We start from the raw sequence: 24002 nt of genomic DNA on the forward strand, positions 1-24002 counted from the left end.
CATTCTTCCCTCAGCCCGGGTATTGAAAATGGGTCGTGGATGGGTGTTCCAGCATGACAATGACCCAAAACACATGGCCAAGACAAGAAAGGAGTGGCACATTAAGATCCTGGAGTGGCCTAGCCATTCTCCAGACCTTAATCCAATTGAAAATCTGTGGAAGGAGCTGAAAGTTCGAGTTGCCAAACATCAGCCACCAAACCTTAATGACTTGGAGAGGATCTGTCAAGAGGAGTGGGCCAAAATCCCTCCTGAGATGCGTGCAAACCTAGTGGCCAACTACAGGAAACGTCTGGCCTCTGTGATTGCCAACAAGGGATTTGCCACCAAGTACTAAGCCATGTTTTGTGAAGGGGATCAAATACTTATTTCCCTCATGAACATGCAAATCAGTGCATAATTTGTTACACATTAATTTCTTTTGAAGTTTTTGTTGCTATTCTGTCTGTGTTACAATACACCTACCATTCGATTTTCAAAAGCATTCAAAAGCAGCAAGGGATCAAATAGTATTTCCTTCACTGTGTGTGTATAAACTGTATATATATATATATATATATATATACAGTATATATATATATATATATATATATATATATATATATGTGTGTGTGAAAACTATCCTGGCTGGTCCCTTACTTCTGCATATCTGCTTAAAAGTTCCACTCATTCCTACGAAGAGGCCATTTATCATTAGAATAGAAGGACTCTCCATGAGTACAGACTCTTTATTTATTAATTACTACTGAAGCTTATCCCTCCCCTGCATTTTTATAGTCTTAACTACATGGATATTGTAAGGGAATTTTCCCTTAGCTTAGTTATTGTGGTTAAAATTCACTTACAAAGAATACCCAAATGGGTACAAGGAAAAAAAAAACAGTATTTTTGCTTGCAAATGATTGGCTGTTGGAAGTCAGCACAAAGCCAAGGCAGCATACCCTTGCAAAGTTAACAAAAAACCCTTGCGAAATTAACAGCATATTTGTCTGTTTATGTATTTCTGGCTATCACGGTGTGCCCCGTGCCCCCACCCCCCCCTGTGCCTGCTGTCCCTCTGCCTGTCCCTTCACCCCTCCCTCGCCCCTTGCAGATTCCTCACATCCTATCACAGCCTACTTCAAAGGCTGTGCAGCATGGGAGGAAGCGGCCCTGTGGTGTGGGTCGCACCTCTCCCAGCCATGTCCCTGGAGAGTCGCGACCCCCTGCCAGGAGACCTCTGGTGCAGGCCGCCAGGATGTCTCAGCGCGTTCCGCCCGGCGCAGCGTGCGGGCACGAGGCTTCCCGTGCTCTGCGCCCGCCGGAGACACAGGCCGTGTTCACGAGAGCATGGCCCGAGTCAGGGGGGCATGCCTCGTTGCCCCGGCAATGCGGCGCTGGGCCAGATGTTGCCTGGGCAACTGGGAAGCATCCTGCTCCGGCCTTAAGAAGGTCGGAGTGGGACCCAGCCCATGTCTTCTTCTGCTGCTGGTCCCTGGAGCTGCTGGGAGGTCTGAGTTGAGGCCAGACCCCCGCAGCCATCCCCGCTGAGCACTCTGCCTAACCCGGGGCCTGGATTACGCAATGCCGCTGTCTGCCCAGAAATACCCGCTGTAGGCCCAGAGATACTCTGCCTACCCTGTGCCAGGATTACCCACTGCCACTGTGTGCCAGAAATACCCGCTGTGGGCCCGGAGATACTCTGTCTACCCTGCGCCAGGATTACCCACTGCCACTGTGTGCCAGAAATACCCGCTGTGGGCTCAGAGATACTACCCTGTGCCAGGATTGTACCGTGTCAGACGAAGTCCGGAAGTGACGAAACGCGTTAGAGAAGTGACGTCAAGATGCACGTACACTAACCGGAAGTGTCGCCATGGCCATTTTGTTGGTTATCTACACATGGTTTTCTGCATTGTTTGTTGAAGCCTGTACAGGAGCCATGGTCAGAGCTGGAATCTCTGTATTTTTAATGTAAGTTACTATTAAATTTTCCCTATGATTTGAAGATCAGTCTTAAGACCCTTCTTGTCTTTCTGAGGACCTTGGAAAATTATCTTTGAAGAGAGAATGGAGGATTTTGCTACATAGTATTGATAAGCTGAATAATACTTACAGAGGGTAATAGTATTTGGCACTATTGGGTGCTGGTCCACGGTGTGTACACAGTGTTGCAGTGATCACAGAGTGTTCACAGTTCATAGTTTGTGTTATATGTGCACATATATGGAATTACTTTTATTACTACCTTTTTATTTTTTTGACACTTTTTTTGGAGTGGTTTGTGATTTGCACTGAATAATTATTCTTTTTGTATAAAAGGTAATGCACTAGAGGATTTATTTCTTTATTTTGAGGTTTTCGCCGGATTAAATAGGAGTCAATCCTTCTTATTGGATGAAAGTTTGGAAATTTTGGACTTTTGGACACTTTTGGGACTTTATTGGTATTGGACACTTTATGGTTTAATTTACATTTTTTAATGTGTTATAATATTATCAATATTTTATGGTATATCACAAAAAGGTTATATTATTTGAACTTTCTAGGGAGAAAGTGTGACTTTTTGAGGGGATTGTAGTGGAGGAGGTTATATATTTATTTGTGCCAGGATTACCCGCTGCTGCTGTGTGCCAGAAATACCCGCTGTGGGCCCAGAGATACTCTGCCTACCCTGTGCCAGGATTACCCGCTGCTGCTGTGTGCCCAGAAATACCCGCTGTGGGCCCAGAGATACTCTGCCTACCTGTGCCAGGATTACTCGCTGCCGCTGTGTCCGGAAATACTCTGTTGGATTATCTGCTGTGTAATAAGGAGTGTCATTGCCTGCTGCCGGCTGTGTGTGCCAGAGGTGACCCCTGCCAGAACTGTGAGTGTCCATACCCTTGCTTTTCCCTGCCTGGACTGTCCGTGAACCCCCTACTTTTCCCTGCCTGGACTGTCCGTGAATCCCCCTACTTTTCCCTGCCTGGACGGTCCGTGAATCCCCCTACTTTTCCCTGCCTGGACGGTCCGTGAATCCCCCTACTTTTCCCTGCCTGGACTATCCGTGAACCCCCCTCCATTACCCTGCCTGGATTAGTACTTGCCAGAGACTCAAACTTACCCTACCTGGGGCTGAATTACAATTACTTTGGCCCCTCTCAATCCCTGCTCTGGGTACTTGGACGCTACCCTCAGACCCAAATTGAGTGCTTGCCATAGTTCAATAAAGCTTTGTGTGTTTATCATCTTCTCTGTGTGTTCTGTCCTGCCTACGCTCTCGTCACAATGGTATCTTTTTTATTTTCACTGTTATTCAGAATGTTTGGTTTACACCTGATATGAGGTTTATTGCCACAAAATGTGTATTAGATAAAGAGCCTTAAAAGAAAAGGACATCAACACCAAGCAGATATGCTTGTCTGTGTAAGGTATACGATATATCGGATTAAAGAGCTGATATAGGTTATGTGAAAATGTGAGCATAAGTCACTTGGTTCAAATAGAGATACCTCAACATTAGACTACATCTGGGGCACATTGTAATGGGATGGGGAATTTCCTAACTACTAATGAAAAAAAATTATATTTTGCCATGCAAATATGGGAAGGTCTGGTAAACAGTCCAAATTACGTCCATGGAACTCATCCATCACTTTGGGAGCAATTACGGTCTCCATGACATTGGATCAGTCCATCTGTTCTCATCCAAAAAGTATGAAAACAACAAATGGGAACTCATGAACAACAAACACTTAAGGCAGAACACCAAATGTCCAATAATAATATGATCTTACTCCATTTTGCATGCTTGTAAGGTATGTTGTAAATTTCATCTTAACAAACCAAATAAAAAAGCTTTTTCTTTCTAGGCCAAAGTCACAGAGACCTTTATTTTACCATCTAATAAATATTACTACATCAGATGTCTCTACCACATTTTTGGGGATATTTTAATGTACATACACATACATTTGACAGTGAATTTTAACACGTGAAGAATATAAAAGCTATTCCACAAAAGAAAGGGTTAACCTTTTTACTGCCAAATCTATTGATTTGTTACAGTGGGTAGTGAAATGTTTAGTTTTTTTTTAATCCTCCAGCCACTTAATCACTTCTACATGCTGTCAGTATGGTTCTACAGGGTGAGCACAAAAACAGTCCTTGATTTCAAGTAGCTATAAAATCAAAACTTATTGGAGTGTGTTTACAAATACTGTATGGTGATTGCAGATACATAAGCTCAAAATATTTCTTTTTTTCCCCCAGAATCTAGGTGCACGCCTCCCACCGCCAGAGGACAGTGAAATCCAACATGATGCTCACCCCACAGCAATGCAGCTGGTGGGTGTTGGAATTTGCTAAAACAAACAGTGTTGTGACTGTGAAGCATGCTTTCAAATGCAAATGTAATGTGGAGCCACCTACTAACAAGACCATTTTGAACTGGTACAACAATTTCATTAAGGAAGGATGCATCTGTGATTAGAGAAAGGGACATTCAGGCTGACCATCGGTCTTTGAGCAAGTTGTTGATCGCATTAAGAGAAGCCTTTTTGCGCAGCCCCAAGAAGTCAACGCATAGATCTTGCTAAGAGTTGCATGTCCCGCAGAGCAAGATCTTACGCAAACACTTGTGGTTTCATCATTATAAGCTGCAATTGGTCCATAAATGACACCTGCAAAACAATGAAACACAACTTGAATTTTGCAGGAATCTCCAGGCATTAATGGAAAATGATGATAACCTACTGTCAAAGATCATTTTCAGTGATGAGGCGACTTCCACTTAAGTGGAAAGTTCAACAGGCACAGTGTGAGGATATGGGGAAGTGAGAATCCTCATGCCACCCTGGAGGTTGAACGTGACTTTTTGAAAATGTAATGTGTTTCATGCTGCATCAGAGTGGACCCATTTATCTTTAAGGGATAAACTGTTACAAAGTTACCAACTGATACCACAAGAAACTTTAGGAAGTAATGCAACTGTAGCCACCAGTGTGTAAGAATATTACAATAAAGTTACATTCTATATCTGTTGGAAATCAAGGATTGTTTTTGTTTTCACCCTGTATAGTGTCCGCATCCCTCCTCCCTTCCTCGACCCCCAGTCCCCCAGCTATCCTACCTTCTCCATATGCACTGGATAGCTGAAAAGGGCAAACAGGTTCACCTGACTCCCTAGCTGAGAATAAACACGGATGTGCTCATACTTGAGCAATCTGGGTTTTAAGCTGTCCTAATGTCAGCTGCAGCAGTTAGGTACACAGTGGATCAGGAACTCTCTTCCCCAATGTGCATGGGCTTCAGGTACAGAAAGCATCAGGGGTTTAAAGAGTACCTATTACTATTATCATGTAGGGGTTTAACAACGCCCTTGTGATATTCGTAAATAAAAAAGGAAGTTAGTAAACGTGAATTAAAATATAATAGAATAATACAAATTACTCCCTTCCACACATACACACACATGAGATACATGCACACATGTTTTCAGGAATTATATGCATATACTGTATATATGCCTTTTATGCACTAGATATTATCATGTACTCCAAGGGTAGAGGAATCATTTTGGGTCCATTTTATTTTCACTCTAAATTGATGATCTGTCAACATTTTAATCAATTGTCTATTTACAGTTTTGGATATCTTCATTGTTGTTCTGTTTTGCAAGCACACAATTTTGAGTCTGGAATCTTTGTTATTTATCAGTGATATTAACCACTTGAGCTCCTGAGGATTTACCCCCCCTAATGACCAGGCCTCTTTTTGCTGTTTGGCGCTGCACTAATTCAAATGATAATTGTGCGGTCATGCAATGCTGTACCCAAACGAAATTTACGTCCTTTTTTTCACACAAATAGAGCTTTCTTTTGGTGGTATTTTATCACCTGTGCGCTTTTTATTTTTTGCGCTATAAAAAAAAAAACAGAAAAAGTTTGAAAAAAAACAATATTTTCTACTTTCAGCTATAAAAAATATATCGTAAACTCAAAGTTAGTCATAAATTTAAGCCAAAATGTATTCTGCTACATGTTTTTGGTAAAAAAAATCCCAATAAGTGTATATTGATTGCTTTGTGTGAAAGTTATAGCGTCTACAAACTATGGTATAGATGCTGTAATTTATGCCTTTTTTTGCTATACAGCACTGCACTAATTCAAATGATAATTGCGCAGTCATGCAATGCTGTACCCAAACAAAATTTACATCCTTTTTTTCACACAAATAGAGATTTCTTTTGGTGGTATTTTATCACCTGTGCGCTTTTTTTTTTGCGCTATAAACAAAAAAAACACAAAAACTTTGAAAAAAAACAATATTTTCTACTTTCGGCTATAAAAAATATATCGCAAACTCAAAGTTAGTCATAAATTTAAGCCAAAATGTATTCTGCTACATGTTTTTGTTAAGAAAAAAATCAGTGATCAGTAAAAATCTGTTCACTGATCAATGACCCTGGTGACAGGGCAGTGAAGGGGTTAACTCGGGGGGGGGGGGGCGATCAAGGGGTTAGACGGGATTACTGGTGTATTAGCGGGAAATCTGGCGCTATCTGGGAGGGGCGCTAACACTATCGGAAGTCACCAGCGACACTGATAAAGTGATCAGTAAAAATCGATTCACTGATCAGTGACTGGTGACAGGGCAGTGAAGGGGCTAACTTGGGGGGGGGATCAAGGGGTTAAACGGGATTACTGGTGTACTGGCGGGCAATCTGGCGCTATCTGGAAGGGGCGCTAACACTATCGGAAGTTGCCAGCGACACTGATACAGTGATCATTAAAAATTGGTTGTCAGGGATCCCCTCGATCCCCGTCGCGATGGTCCCGGCGCAGGCGCACTGCACCGCCCTGTGCAAAGCCCTGGATATCAAGCTATCCCTTTCCTCGGCATTTCACCCTCAGACCAATGGTCAGACCGAAAAGACAAATCAGACCCTGGAGCAATACTTGCGATGCTACGCATCATTCTCTCAGGACGACTGGGTGCCACTTCTTCCTTTGGCGGAATTCGCGTATAACAACGCTTGCCATTCAGCAACAGGGCAGTCCCCGTTCTTCTCCAACTATGGGTTTCACCCTGTCTTCCTCCCGGATTTAGTCCCGGAATGCCCAATTCCAGCAACACAGGATACACTAACCTTTTTCGCGTCAAACAATAAAAAACTACAAGAAGCCATCAGTCGGGCCCAAGAAGATTACAAGAGGGCTTTTAATAGGAAGCGAAGAGGGGATCTGGTGTTGCGGCCCGGAGAGAAGGTTTGGCTGGCTACAGCTAACTTGATGATGCTCTGCCCGTCAAAGAAGTTGGGACCTAAATTTATAGGCCCTTTTTGCATTAAGCGGATGGTCAATGAAGTGGCCTATGAACTTGTTCTCCCTGAGACACTCAAGATTCACCCTGTCTTCCACGTGTCCCTGCTGAAACCGGTAGTCCCTGATGCCTTCCCGGAACTGGAATCCAGGCCCCCGGAGGCCATAACAGTCGAAGAGGAAGAAGAATTTGAGGTGGAGACAATCCTGAAATGCCGACGAAGGGGGGGCCAGACCCAATTTCTCATCAAGTGGAAGGGCTACGGCCCTGAGGACAATTCATGGGAACCAGCCCATAATGTCCATGCACCCAGACTTGTCCGGAGGTTTCTTTGTGATCACCCGTGGTGGAGAGATCGGGTGGGCATCCGGAGGTTGCCCGTAGGGGGGGGGCGATGTCAGGGATCCCCTCGATCCCCACCGCGATGGTCCCGGCGCACTGCACCGCCCTGTGCGGGGACACGGGCACTAGTTCCGGGCCGGCCGCGGCGTTCGAGTTCGCGCATGCGCAGTAGAAGCCGCGGCCGCCCAACGAGCACCAATGGCAGCGCAGGGCGGGATATTTAAATGTCCCTGTGCTGTCATTTCAGTGCCTTCTGGTCCTACCTGTATCCTGCGAATCTGAACCTGTGCCTTGTAAGTTATTTGACCCGGATTGCTCTTGACCTGCTGATTTCTCCTGCCCAGACCCTTGCTTTGCCTGACCTCTCTTCCTGAATGCCCCTCATTAGATCTGACCTACTGTTGCTGACCTGGCGTGTGACCCGACGATTCTCTGCCTGCTCCCTTTTACCTTACTGCCCTCTACGTTACCAACTCGGCCTGTCTGACTTCGCATTTGCTCAGCCATCCATCCATCCCATCGGGGTCACCCGACCTCCTTACATTTGGCTCTCCCTGGTTGGAGCCCCTGGCGAACACCCCTACCACTGACAGGTGTGCTCAGTAGTGGCGACCTGGTCCCGGGGTACTACAAGTCCATCCCCACCATCAGGGGCCCTGGTGAACAAGTACCCTGGGGCTTAGACTCCGCACTCTGGGCGCGCCTGACCAGTGGAGTGCTAGTGGTGCCGTCCGGCGGTCCCTCACATTGGTTCACTTATCAGTGACACTGGTGACAGGGCAGTGAAGGAGTTAACTGGGGGGGGGATTAAGGGGTTAAACGGGATTACTGGTGTACTGGCGGGCAAACTGGCGCTATCTGGGAGGGGTGCTAACACTATCGGAAGTCGCCAGCGACACTGGTACAGTGATCAGTAAAAATCGACTCACTGATCAGTGACACTGGTGACAGGGCAGTGAAGGGGTTAACTGGGGGGGGGGGGGCGATCGGGGGGTTAAATGTGACCTAGGTGTGTTCTAACTGTAAATGTGTAGTGTTTTACTCACTTTTACTGTTTCTTCTTCTCTGTCTGGAACGGAATGTGTCCAGACAGAGAAGAATGACATCATATCCTGTCCTGTGTAAACTTCAACACAGGACAGGATAGGACAGGGACCGATCATCTGATTTCAGCCAGACATCACTGGCTGAAATCTAATGATTGATCCCTCCGGGATAGAATGGTGTCACCCGCGGGTCGGCGGGAGCGCGCGCCCCTTGCCGGCGAAAACGTCGGGAGCGCGGAACCTGTTTTAAAATGTGGTTTTGCGCGCTGAGTGCCACCCTGCACACATATATATACAGTGGCAGGGCAGCAAGCAGTTAAAAGGCAATGTAAAAAAAATGACAAATATATAAGACTTACCTGCTCTGTGTAATGGCTTTGCACAGAGCAGCCCTGTTCCTCCTCTTCTCGGGTCCCCCACTGGCGCTCTTGGCCCCTCCCTCCTGCCGTGTGCCCTCAGTGCAAGCAGCTTGCTATAGGGGCACCCATGTTCATTCACACACAGAATCATGGCTCTGCCCTGCCCTTTCCTCTCTCTCTCCTCATTGGCTCACTGGCTGTGATTGACAGCAGTGGTTGTCTCAGCAAATGAGGAAGGTGAGTTCCCAGAGGGATGAGGCTTTTGTGCACATCGCTGGATCATGATGGGGCTCTGGTAAATATTAGAGGGGCTGGGTGGGGGGGGCTCTTGCACACAGAAGGTTATTAACTATCATGCAGAGAATGCATGAAGGTAAAAACCTTGAGCCTTTACAACCACTTTACATTCATGTAGTTTTATCCTTTTTATTTAAATGACAAAAAAAATGTTAGTGCACATAATAGCAACATGTAACTTATAAAATATGTAAATTGTGCAAATTAAACATGAAACAATAGCACACATATCTTTGTGCAGGCTTGAATATTAAAGAAATTGATATCCATAAAGTATAACACTCAATTGTCCAGATGCAATCCCACCAAATATTGGACTGGAACTCACGACATCAAAATGACCACCTGTTTATAGATAAACTCTGTATAGATGGATCACACCAAAAAATCAACATGTTCTTCTACAATCATAGAGCTTTGCAATATTCAAGAAAGCAGAAAGTGTTTCCTAATATGATAGGTTTATTGGTTTTATAAAAAGTCATGTAGTCCGAGGGGAGTGCGCATGCATGGCTGGTGGGACGGACATGTACCTGTAAAGCTCCATCTCACCGTCAGGTAAGACAGCTGTCCGCCCACGGATCCTGACCCGCACAGCTCAATAAGTGGCTCCAGTCTCCGTGGCAACTCCCTCTGACTCAATCCAGCATTGTCAGGGGAGTGCCTCGTCCCCAGGCTCCGCTGCCCAGCAAATCCATAAAGGAGGCCCTGGCCAAAGCCTCCTCCAAGATGGCCACCGCTCCATCCCCTGGCAGCAAGCATGCTGCAAAAGCATATGCAGACCTGCAGGATACACAGCCCAGCCATTCCTGCGCATCAGAGGGTGAGTCTGACATTGACCCAGAGACCCCCACACACGCTTCTACACCTGACCTTACGCCCCCTGACCTACTCATGTGATTTGAGAGGATGCTGCATAAAGCCCTAAAAGAAACCTCTGACCGCATCACAGCCATGCTGTCCAGAGAAATTTGCGAACTAGGACAACGCACTGCTGACCTGGAACAGAGAGTAGATGACCTTGATGCCTCATTTCAGACACATGCATTTGACCTTGATCTTCTGCGTGACAAAAACGCAACGCTGCAAGCGCATCTCAAGGACTTTGAAAACCGGGCAAGGAGCTCAAATTTACGAATCCGCGGCCTTCCTGAATCGGTCATCGACGTCCAATCAACCATCTGTGGTGGTTTATGTAAGGATTTATTGTACTTATAAAGGGCGGTGTCCCTTTCCCTTAGATGAAATATTACAGTGCCTCCAGCCGTTAAAATACGGCAAATATTTAGTAAACCAATAATTTGGACACCTTGATAATTTGATCACCACTTATTATTATACCTTGAATTCTTTTAGCCAGTATGATTTCATACCATACACACAAAATTTGCCTTATAATAGATAAATATAAAAATTTATTTATGTACAAAAATTATATATATATTAACACAAAACGCAAAAGACTGGTGATGACTGAATACTGGTACAAACAATCAAAGATATACCCTACCAATATCATACACAATAATAATATTTCTAAATAATGAAATCAATATAACAAATTTCTAAATGATAATGATTAAAAATTAAATTTATTAATAACTAATAATTTTAGAGTATTTCAGAAGTTATTTTCTCTCATTACGTGGCCATAGCAATGGAAGAAGATATTCTCTGATAAATTATACTCTAATTATTAATTTTTAATAATTTATGAATTATGACAAATTTGTAATATGACACCAACAATCTCTAACAGTAATATGGGATCTCTCTATACATATATAACCATCCAATACAGTTGTTATGCACTTAAGGTAATTCTATTACTCTACACAACAGAGAAAATATGCAATGCAAAAATGAAATGGACAGTCTCACCACACCCGGAATTCAGACTATGAAACTTTCCAGTGGATCCAGCTGGCAATGGTGCGCCTTCAGGGATGACCACAGGGGAAAGTGAGATATAGTTCAATAGTGTAGGAGGATGTAGGAAGTTAGAGATTTAGAGGTTTAGAAATTTAGTAAAGTTTTGGAAGTTTGAAAGGATGGAAGAGTTGATAGACAGCAGAGATGGATTTCAGCTTCTTCAGATATCTTCAGTCAGATTCTTCAGTCAGTTGTTCCTTTTTCAATGAGGTTTTTTTTCTTAGTGAGGTTTTTTTCTTAGTGAGGTTTTTTTCTTAGTGAGGTTTTTTTTTCAATGAGGTTTTTTTTTCTAAATGAGGTGCATGGGTTTTTATACCAACTAAACTATTGTTCTAAGAGACCCTCCCACCAGGCTTTTTGATTGGCTGGTTGAGAAATGTATGTATTTAAGCTATCTCTCACCTGTCCACTAAGTGGCGGTCAGAGCTCATAGAACAATTTGAGTATTTGTGATGACTCACACCTCGGGTGGAACTCAAGGTGATTTCAGGTATTAACTATATGTCTTATCCTAGATATATATAGTTGATTATACCTATAATGTTCTAAATAGGAACCATGGAATATCTGTGTATGTTCAGTTATTCATCTCTCTGAAATACAACTTGTGTGAAAGCATTTGTTTCCTGATAAGACATACTAATGCTAATTCACAATATATCTTATTTTTTCTCATCTCAATACTCAAGTTAGTGATATACAATCCCCATTCAGCTGAATATTTTGTGGTGTGTGAAACAGATTCTTTATAACATCCATTTGATAGTATGCTTTTTAGTAATATCTCTGTGGGTAGAGATATTCAGTTTAGCCTGATTTGTCCTAAATTTAACCTTTTTGTTTCAGAACCAACATACCCATGGGTAGGAAAGACCCTCTGTTTACCTGGCTATTGTGTTGGAGTCAGAGTAAACATCCATTTATACTTTCAACCTTAGTGGATAATAGCATATTGTGATAGTTCGAGAGGTTTGTTGGTTCATCACACTTTGCAAGGTTCTGGGCAAACTTTCAACCAGTTGAGTTTACGTCTCATTATTGTTCATGTGTTATGACTTAATATTTGAAGGTTGAAGTCCTATTTGGCTGTCTATTTAACTTTTGTAGATGTCTTCCACTCAACCCCAATATATAAACAGTATTTGTTGACAGTCCAAACAGTCTATTGTCTTGGAAAAAGCTCACTTCACTCATTATGTACATTTCTTAACTGGAGGATCCTTTGAATTTTCAACCAAGACAAGTTAACCCTTAGCAGATGGCTAGGCTGGTTTGCTATCAGAATTAAGGTTATGTCTTGATAAATAATTTCAAAAGTCCACAACACATCACAGCGCTATTCCAAGAGTTTGCCCCAGCCATTCCAATTGAACGACTGGAAATGGACAGAGTTCATAGGGCACTAGCTCCACGACGCTCTGACGGCCCACCACGCGATATCATAGCCAAACTCCACTTTTTTTGCTCTAAAGAGCAACTCCAACAAGCAGCCCGCAATACAGAATCCCTGAAGTTTCAAGGTCACACCTACCAACTGTTCAAGACCTCTGCCCCATGAGAAACCACATCTGCTCATCCTTACTGGCCTGCCTTCCCAGCCAATGCCGCCCAAACTTAGAACCCCTTGACTCCTTTGGGAATCTATTTACCTGCCTTTTCCCCGGGATCTCATTACCTTATATTTATCTTAATGCTGTCATCCCCACGGTCCGTGTACCTGTGCACTCTGCACTAACCCCTGTGGTATTGTTCATTTAATACCACTTGGGCTACTACTGTTCCCTGGACCACCTTATTTTTGGGTGTCCCCGGGGACCAACTTCTAGGCCTAGAACGGCCCCCTACATCCTTTTCCTGACACCTTTTCCTAACTCTATCCTCCCCCCCTCCTTCCCACATGGCTCTACAACCTCACCTAGCCTCCTATACAATCTTACTGCTTCACATAGTGACTACCAGATTCCCCCTCAGCTTAGCAATACCTTACTACTCAATACACCATATACTCTCCCCATGGGTTCTTTAAATATTCTCACCCTGAATGTTCAGGGTCTTAACATACCATAGAAACGCAATAAGGCTTTCCGCTCCTTTGCATCACATAAAGCCCATATAGTTTGCCTACAAGAAACACACTACACTCCCAATTCTACTCCCAAGTACTTTGGGCCCCACAAGTCTACATGGCCTCTGCCACAACCAAACGCCGAGGGGTGCTCATTGCCTTCCACTGACACCCTTTACACTGTGTACTGAGATCAAAGACCCTGAGGGTCGGTATCTCCTGCTAATCGGACAACTCTTAGATGTGGATGTTACCATTGTTACATATTATGCCCTGAACCAAGGTCCCCTACCATTTCTTCCCACTTATTATCGGTTATTGATCACCACAAATGAGGTACTCTGTTTGTCTGCGGGGATTCAAATTGTACCTTATGTCCCTTTCTTGCCAAGTCCCCTCAACCTTCCTCCCTTCCTACCCCCAAGCAAACCTTCCAAGCTATACTACAGTGTTATTCCATGATAGATACCTGGAGAGAACTTAACCCGATTAAACGCCAATATACTTTCTACTTTCACCCTCACAAGACCTTCTCTAGAATAGACCACATTCTCATAACTGCTAGCTCCTTCTCCCAGCTTTTGGCCTCTGAAATACTTCCAATTTCTTGGTCGTACTCACATTCATGACCTCTCTGGCTCCATCCCCTACTGACCCCTCCTGGATCATCAATGACAACTTGCTAGCAAACCCAACTCATTGCTCAGAAATCGAAGCCGTTCTCAAAGATTACTTATCCCTAAACCAGATCCCTGACATTTCTCCCCTCCAACTTTGGGAAGCGTATAAACCGAACCTACGTGGATTCTGAATTAGCAAAGTGTCCTTTTTAAATAAAGAGAAAAGACAGCAATGCCTTTTCCTTGAACAAACCTACAACCAATCTCATCAAGCCTTTCAAGCGACCCCTTCCCCAGCCAGCCGTGAAGCTCTGGAGCGATCTCGACTGGCCCTTGATCTCTTCCTCATGGATCAGGTGGAGCTTTCACTTTGTAGATCCCGACACAAATACTATACAAAAGCAAATAAACCCAGTACCTTTTTAGCTCTTTTGCTTCGTAGGCTTGATCAGATCACCAGACCTATTCGGTTACGCACCTCTTCTGGTAATCCCACTAGTAACCTGGAACGCATCTTACAAATCTTTCATAAACATCTCTCATGACTTTACTCTTCCTCCACACCCTTTGACCCTTCCCAGGCTGACACCCACCTGGCCTCCCTCTCCTTCCCGAAACTTTCGGAGCACCAACTAACAGCTCTAGAGCAACCCATCACCCCAACCGAAACCTTAAATGCCATTAAATATTTAAAGCTTCATAAACGCCCAGGACCTGACGGTTTTTCTGCCACATATTACAAAAAATTTGCCCACCTTCTAACGCCCGTCCTTACTAATGCTTTTAATGCCATATTATCAGGCCATACCTTTCACCCAGAAACAGTGGAAGCCAACATCTCAATGATCCCAAAACCAAATTTGGACGACACACAGTGGTATAATTACAGGCCAATCTCTCTCCTCAACATTGATGTCAAATCACTAGCCAAAATTCTTTCCACGTGCCTCAATTCGTGCATAGGATCTCTAATCCACAATGATCAAGTGGGCTTCATTCCAACTCGACAAGCCGGAGACAATGTCAGACGTGCAACTCTCTTGGGATATATTGCTAAATCTTGCAACATTCCCACCTGTTTCCTGTCCTTAGACATCCGGAAGGTGTTTGACACAGTCTCATGGCCATATCTGCGCTACATTCTGCGCCGATGGGGCTTTGGCCCTCACTTTTTATCCTGGATCTTCTCACTATATCGAGAGCCCTTGGCCGGAATTAGATACTTAGGACACAGGTCTGCCCAATTTCCAATTTCCTGTGGCACTAGACAGGGCTGCCCCCTTTCCCCCCTACTCTTTGCTTTGGCCATAGAACCGTTAGCCCTTCTAATTAGAGCTAATTTGGATGTCCATGGACACGAGATAGGTGGCTCTCACCACAAATTATGCCTTTTTGCGGATGACGTTCTACTTTTTCTCACTTCTCCCTTGACTTCTTCTCCTTCCCTCCTCCGGCTTCTCGAGAAGTTTGGCTTGCTCTTTGGCCTTATAATAAACCCCCAGAAATCAATGTCACTTAATATTTCCCTCCCTCCTAAAGATTTGGCCCACCTGAAACAGATTCTTCCATTTCCTTGGTCGTAGCATCATATTCCTTTCTTGGGTATTAAATTGACCCCCAACATATCAGATCTATATGCAGCTAACTATACTCCTATGCTAACCCATCTTATTGCTCTCATGACCAAATGGTCCTGCCTACCACTTGCATGGCTAGGTAGAATAGCAGTCGTAAAGATGTCAATTCTTCCCAAAATTTTATATTTATTCAGAGTTCTTCCAATCCCAGTACCCACGCATTATCTTCACGCATTACAACGTCGCATTTTTTCAGGCGTCTGGGGCACTGCCTGCCTACTTTGGCTAAGACTAATAGACTGCCGATCGATAACGAACCCCATTACTTCTCACTTTCTATTGCTATGGGACAAACTGAAATCTTGCTATCTCCTACAATCACTGCATAACCCCTTGCTTTCATATCTCCGGAACCCGGCCTTTCCCCCAGCATGGTCATCGCTACTCTCATTCAAACTATGGACCTCTGCTAACCTGCTCCGCACCCATCATTTTCTGTTGAGGAACAAGTTTAAATCCTTTGCCTCGCTACGCGAAACATACGACCTTCCAGCTTCCGAAATATTCCGAGACTTACAATTACAACACTTTTACGCTCCTTACACTACAATAGCTAACCAAACTAACACCATGTCTCCCTTTGAATGGGCTTATCATAAAGACCCCCATAGACGTGGCCTCATTTCATGCCTGTATTCCCTTCTCACAACCTCGGTCACCATGTCCCCCCCTTCATATGCTCACAGGTGGGAAACGGACCTTGGCCGGCAATTGGACCCATCTGACTGGGACCACATTTGGGCCAACACGAAATCATCCTCATGGAATATTGGAAGCCTTGGAAACCAATTATAAATTTTTAACCCGTTGGTATTTGGTCCCAGCGAGAATTGCAAAATCCACTCCAAGTTATTCCCCCACATGCTTTAGAGGCTGTGTGGACCTAGGAACACATTACCATATCTGGTGGGACTGCCCAATCGCTCAAACCTTCTGGGCTAACGTCTTCAGCATACTATCCAAACTTAGCGCTAGCACGTTTTAACCAAATCCGATAACAGCTCTACTCAACCTGCGCCCTCCCGGCGTAACCAATTCACAATTTAAACTCATTCTACAAGTTACCACAGCAGCCAAGCAGGTCATAGCAAAGTCCTGGAAATCTTCCTCTTTAAGCATTGCTGCTGTTAAGAATAGAGTTACTCAAGCTATGATTCACGCTAAGGTGGAAGCTACAATCCTACACACTATCCCTAAATTATTGAGTGTTTGGAACCCCTGGGTAGAGTGTCCTTCCGCCAAATTTTGACGAATCACTTCTTCACCCATGATATGCAAACTATACATACTCTGCATTATTCTGGTACCATTTCCTACCGCATTCGCATATTACTTTACCCTACCTTGCCGGTTGTGGAGTCATTTTCTTTACCCCATTCCCCCCCGCTTCCCTTCTGACTACCCCGACCCCCTCATGTTGCTTTGGTGAGTTTGTATCTCCACCTGTCAAACTCTTTCTAATATTTTGATATTTTGTTATCTCTTGCTTATAGTCTTCGCCCATTTAATATTATGAGAAATGTTGTATCTGTTAATTCTCCCTCCCCCCTATCCACAAAGACATTATTACTGTGACTATTACCGTACTCCCTGTGTTTCCTGTCAGTATAATGCCTACTGTCAATGTCTTTTTCCCCCTGTTACAATGCCAATAAAATGTTTGAACAAGAAAAAGTCATGTAGTCCAGGTGATGAAACACATCAGGCAGGGCATGAAGACACATTGGTATATGCCAGATACTGAATGAGATGGGATTGTGGTTGTGATCTAGTACTTGCTTATTGAAGCTGAGTATATCCGCTTTATCAGATGCTGCTGGATGCACTTATATCATGCAAGTGTCCCCTGTTTTGCTTTGTTATTTTACAGAGCAAGTCATAAGTCAAAATGACAGCCAGGATATGCTGGTAAATGCAGCCATGAAACAATGGTGGAGCAAAAGGAGTAGGATGTAAGGACACCTTATGCATTTAGATTTTTTTTAAGGGTGTGTACCTTACACCTCTAGGTTCTAAACTGTTTAAAAACAAATTACTTAATGTGAACCTCATACAGTGTATGCTAAAATATAATTTTGCTAAGCAGGGTGGCTGAAGAGTTATTGTTGAATAAAAAACAATGTATACCTAAATTTGGTTATTAACCACTTGCTTACAGGGCACGTATAGCCCCTTCCTGCCCAGACCAATTTTCAGCTGTCAGCACTGTCAAACTTTGACTGACAATTACTCAGTCATGCAACACTGTACCCATATGAAATTTTGTCCTTTTTTCACACAAATAGATCTTTCTTTTGTGTGAAAAAAATTTAACCCCCACTGGGCTTTTTATTTTTTGCGCTATAAATTAAAAAATTGCCCAAAAATTTGAAATTTTTCTTTGTTTCTGTTGTAAAATTTTGCAAATAAGTAATTTTTCTTTATAAATTTTGGCCAAAATTTATACTGCTGCATTTCTTTGGTAAAAATAACTTAAATCTGTGTATATTATTTGGTCTTTGTGAACTTAATAGAGTCTACAAGCTATGGTACCAATCATTGAAAATTGATCACACCTGATGTACCGATGTCCTATCTTATTTCTTGAAACACTAACAAGCCGGGACAGTACAATTACCCCCCAAATGACCCCTTTTTGGAAAGTTGACAGTCAAAGGTATTTAGTCAGAGGCATAGGGAGTTTTTAGAAGTTGTAATTTTTTCCCACAATTCTACTGAAAATGAAGATTTTTTTTTTGTTCAACAAAATTGTTATATTAAAAGCTTATTTCTGGGGCGCATGCGCGGCCGGCTCTGATGGTGGACGCGCCTTGAAAGCAGTGCCGTCCACCCGCCAGTATACGAGCGGCTCACACCGTCCCTGGGACTCCACACAGGCTCCGCTGCACTGATATACAGTGCCCGCACCTCCCCAACTATGCCGCGGAGGAAAATAACCTCCGCTCAGCCCGGGAAACTCACCCAATTCTTCCTGGCCGTCGGGCCGAAAATCCAAGATGGCGCCCGCGGCTGCAAGCAGGGGGACATCAGCAACGCCCAGCAGGAGGACTACATGGCCCAGCAAAACGATTCCAGGCTGCAACACTCGCTCTACCCTGGGGACCCTGGTGAGTTGTCACCGCCACTGTCCCCTACATCACTCAACCCAGCTAAATCCAGGCCACGGCTAGATCAGGACCCCAGTACAGCATATCAGGCCTCAAATCCTATATTACAACCTTCTCATACAGCCATGCCTGACATAGATGCATTCCCTGCGTCTGACATACCCTTGACGGAGATATGCATGAAAAGTATGCTTACATCTCTGCGCCAATCTTTACACAACAATATTTTTACGTCACTCAACCAGCTATCAACTATAGTACAAAAACAAGACCACAGAATAAGCCACATTGAAAATAACATGGGAGACATAATCACGGCGCACATTGACGCACATACAGAACACTCAACCGATATTGAGCAAATCAACCAAAAATTAGCAGACTTGGAGGACAGATCACGCCGCAACAACATTAAGTTCAGAGGCATCCCTGAATCTATTACCAATGGCGACTTACTACCATACATACAGCACTACATCAAAATTCTCCTTCCGTCAATCTCTGACATAGAGATCGCAATTGACCGTGCGCACCGTCTACCAAAATCCTCCTTCCTACCAGCAACCATCCCTAGAGATGTATTAGCCCGCATCCATTTCTACCATGTAAAAGACAAAATTATGTCGGCGGCCCGAAATCCACCGCCACTCCCGCCATCTCATGCAAATCTCCGCCTATATGCTGATTTATCTAAAGCTACCCACCTCAACAGAAAAAGAATGGTGTCCATCACCAAGGCCCTCAGGAATCATGGTATAGCCTACAAATGGGGGTTTCCCACCAAATTAACGGTGCGGCAACATGGATCTTTACTATTAAAACACTAGAGGCAGGCCTGGATTTGCTAAAAACCTGAAATATCCTCCCTGCAGAATCACAAGAACCCGCGCATAGTTCTATGGAAGCAACATAGTCTTTACAAGACGTATCTTATATTGAAACATGCTCACACTTTTTCCCAGGAGCCATTTCTTAATTCGATATCTCTGGCGTTCGGCCCAGACCCTTTGAAGTTCGTACTATGTATTTACAATTGGCTTGACTCCCTCAGGCGGTCAAGCCCATTCGCATCCCCCAATTTTAAAGTAGCAATGTTGGCTACTCAACATACTTGCATTTTTTGCAAGTGTTTTTTTACTGTTCTCTCTATCCTTCCATTTCCCTCCCCTTGGCACCACTGGACTCCTACTCAAGACCCAAGTGTTAATCACCTCGACTCCTCATGGAATACTTTCCTCAACGCTCCGATTGATTGTCCATCCTATCACCCCCACCTGAATACCTATTTTCTTGGAAAACACAATACCTTATGCTTCTCTCAAATAACACACCAGATTACGGAAAAGCTGGAAACCATACTTCCCAATGATTAATATTACATCTTTAAATGTACGTGGCCTAAATTCACCATATAAACGATCACTACTATCCAAGGAAGCAAGGAAGTTGCGAGCGGACATACTCTTCATACAGGAAACACACTTCGCTATCCAAAAGACACCCAAACTATACCTTCATCGTTTTTCTCAGCTGTTCATGGCAACTAACCCCAAAAAGAAAAATGGAGTGATTACGGCCATTAATGACTCTCTCTCATTCAGTATCCTATCACAGACGGCGGACCCACAAGGCCGCTACCATATATTGGTGTGTAAAATAAACAAGACTCATACTTTAGTGAATGTCTATGGCCCGAACTGCAAACAACTACGTTTCTACCGTAAACTCTACAAAGTCATCTCCCCACTTAAACAAGGGAAACTCATCATCGGTGGAGACTTCAACATTGTAGGTAACTCGGACATAGACTCGTCTTCCACCTCGAAATCCACAAAACCGACCCTTAACCAATTTCTTCATGACAATGACTTATATGATATCTGGAGATGTCAACACGGATCTGAAAGAGACTATACCTACTACTCTCCCCCACATCTCTCGTACTCACGAATAGACATGTTTATAATGGACAAATGGACATTAAAACATGTGACATCATCCAAAATAGAGACTATAACCTGGTCTGACCATGCCCCAATCCAAATATCACTGGATGATGATCAAAATATGGCGATACCACCTATCTGGAGACTCAACTCCTCACTCCTGACGTCACCGGAGAATCAGAAGCATATTCATGACGCTCACAAACTCTTACTGAATATACAAGACTTATACACTAAAAATACATTAGATTCCTTTCAGACTATTCAAGGAAAATACCAAATCCCGGCCACTGAACATTTCACCTATATATGTATAACCCATATCTTGTACAAGGTACATGTACCACTCCACATAAAAATCCCAGCAACAGCACAACAATTCTTCCAAAGGACAATTTACCCAAAAAAAGGTATATCTACATTTTACACAGCTCTAGTTGAAGCACAATTTACTACATACACATCCTCCCTTGCGAACTGGGAAAAGGTAATCTCCCAGCCCATATCTCCCAATACGTGGGAGAAAACTTTCACCATCACGTTCAAAGCCTCAAAATGCAGCTCCCATTGGGAAGCATATTTGAAAATAATTCACCAATGGTACTTAACTCCCATTAAACTGTCCTTATTCTACCCTCAACATTCCCAATCTTGCTGGAGACATTGTGGTGAAACAGGCTCACTTCTCCATCTATTGTGGACGTGTAAATCTCTCACCTCCTACTGGAACCAAGTTTTCCAGATAATCTCCTCCATCACAAAGACATCAGTTTCTCCAAACCCTGCTCTAGCGCTCCTACATATTGGCATAGACAAATTACCACTATCTTCACGCACTATTACCATACACATCTTGTCAGCTGCAAAGCTCAACATCACCAGGTTATGGCGATCTATCACCACTCCCTCCTTACACCGATTACTAACTGACCTTAACTTTCTGTGTGAGATGGAGAGAAGAACAGCCCTCCACAATTCCTCCTATCATAAATTTGAGACTCATTGGACTCGCTGGCTACAGAACCCCAATTGTGTAATAAAATGATATTATAACATCCAAATTGCACGATCCCGATTATTTAAGTGCCTTCACTTCCCCCCCCCCCTTTCCCTCCCTTTGCCCCTTCTAATTTCCCCATATAAATATCTACCAAGGTTTCAACAAGGTTCACAATATTGGAGCATACCTCTCATGTAACCAAGCTGAGACTTTAATATCTACCCCGGCCAGTTGGCGGGGTACCTCCACTCCATCTTTTCCTATCAATATAATTTCTATATTAATAGTGAACCTTGTTTACTGTTGTTTTCTGCTCTCTGTTATGTTGTATATTTCAAAACTTTTCAATAAAAACATTTAAATATAAAAGCTTATTTCTTCCACACGGCATATGCATGCTTGCAACTACACCCCAAAAACACATTCTGCTACTCCTGGGGGATACCACATGTGTGAGACTTTTTCACAGCCTAGCCACATAGAGAGGCCCAACATGCAAGGAGCACCATCAGGTGACCTAGTGGTATAAATTACACATTTAATTTCCTGACTGCCTATTACAATTTTGAAGGCCCTGGAGCACTGGGACAATAGAATTACCCACAAAATGACCCCATTTTGAGAAGCAAACACCCCAACATATATTCTGCGAGGCATAATGAGTCTTTTGAACATGTCATTTTTTTCCCACAAGTTTTCATAAAATATGGAAAGAAAATGAAAAAAAACATTTTTTCACACAATATTGTCAATTTATAAGATATTTCCAATGCATAGCACAAACATACCAGAAATTACACTCCAAAATACATTATGCTACTTCTCCGGAGTATGGGGATACCACATGTGTGAGACTTTTCTACAGCCTGGCCACATAGAGAGCCCCAACATCCAAGTAGCACCTTTAGGCCTTCTAGGGGCAAAATTTACACATCTAATTTCTTGACAACCTATCATGTTTTTGAAGTCCCAGTAGCACCAGGCCAGTGGAAACGCCCACAAAATTACCCCATTTTGGAAAGTAAACACTCCAACGTATTTTTTGTGAGGCATAATGAGTATTTTGAAAATGTCATTTTTTTCCAATAGTTTTTGGAAAATGTGGAAAGAAAGTGAAAACTTATTTTTTTTAACACAAAGTTGTCATTCTATAAGATATTTCTAAAAAAAACAGCATGGACATACCAAGAATTACGCCCCAAAATACATTATGGGATACCACATTTGCAAGACTTTTTTAATGTCTGTACAGATTATGTGCCCAGAATTGCAACAAGTATAACACAAAAGTCAATAAACTCTGTATAGAAAACAATGTAAACAAAAGATTACCTGTGGTATGAGGAGAGCATTGGTCCAAGTCAGTACAGGCAGCAGGTTGACATCCAGGCAGCAGGAAGGAACAAGGTCCATAAAAAGTTCTGGGCCAGTACAGGCTGCAGGCAGATATATGGTCAGCACAGCCAAAGTATGGTTAAGGCAGCAGACAGGAACATGGTCCATAAAATGTCCTGGGTCATTACAGGGAGCAGGCAGAGATATGGTCAGCACAGCCAAAGTATTTGTCCAGGCAGCAGGCAGGAACATGGTCCATAAAATGTTCTGTATCATTAGAGGCAGTAGGCAGAGAAATGATCAGCACAGCCAAGGTATTTGTCCAGGCAGCAGGCAGGAATATGGTGCATAAAATATCCTGGGTTATTACAGGTTATTATTTGTGAAAACGTTGGAAACAGTCTCCGATGCACAGGCCTGGTTGGGAGGGACACTGGGGACAGTAAAAACTTGTCTCTCTCCTAACTCCTCCTCTACTGCATACCCGACATCTTTTTGGCATCTTTCACCTGCTTCTGTTGGTGGAATGCTCTCAGGGAAGTGGCACTTATGAAGTCTGCTCACAGAATCGGAACTAATGCTTTCTGGGGTAGATCCTTGCTGATAGATAAGGGACATGACAACTTCTTCTATAAATTTGTGGAAGGCAGTGGGTCTTACTGTGGATCTGGTGTAGGTGACATACACATTATATATAGGCAAATGAATAAAATAGATTGCAACTTTTTTATACCAGAAATGGGAGCTTCTTGTTGCTAAATAGGGTTGCAACATCTGCTCGTTAAAAACCACTCCCCCATGTAGAGATTATAATCTTGGATGGCCGCAGGCTTTTGAATTGGACTGTGTCTTTCAGTAATTTCCACTAAGTTGTCGTTGTGGATGTGAATAGGAAACCCTTCCTGCTTTTTTGGGAGGTACTGCAGGCCAAAGTTTTCTCTGGGTACAGGTGTCGGAAAAGGGGCAGACTGGTATAGAAATTAACCATGTAAATATGATAGCCTTTTTGGAAAAGTGGATATGCCGGTTCCC

The sequence above is a fragment of the Staurois parvus genome, unplaced genomic scaffold (genome assembly GCF_062004578.1).
Source record: "Staurois parvus isolate SC_StPar_1 unplaced genomic scaffold, SC_StPar_1.0 ptg000153l, whole genome shotgun sequence".
Classification (NCBI taxonomy): domain Eukaryota; kingdom Metazoa; phylum Chordata; class Amphibia; order Anura; family Ranidae; genus Staurois; species Staurois parvus.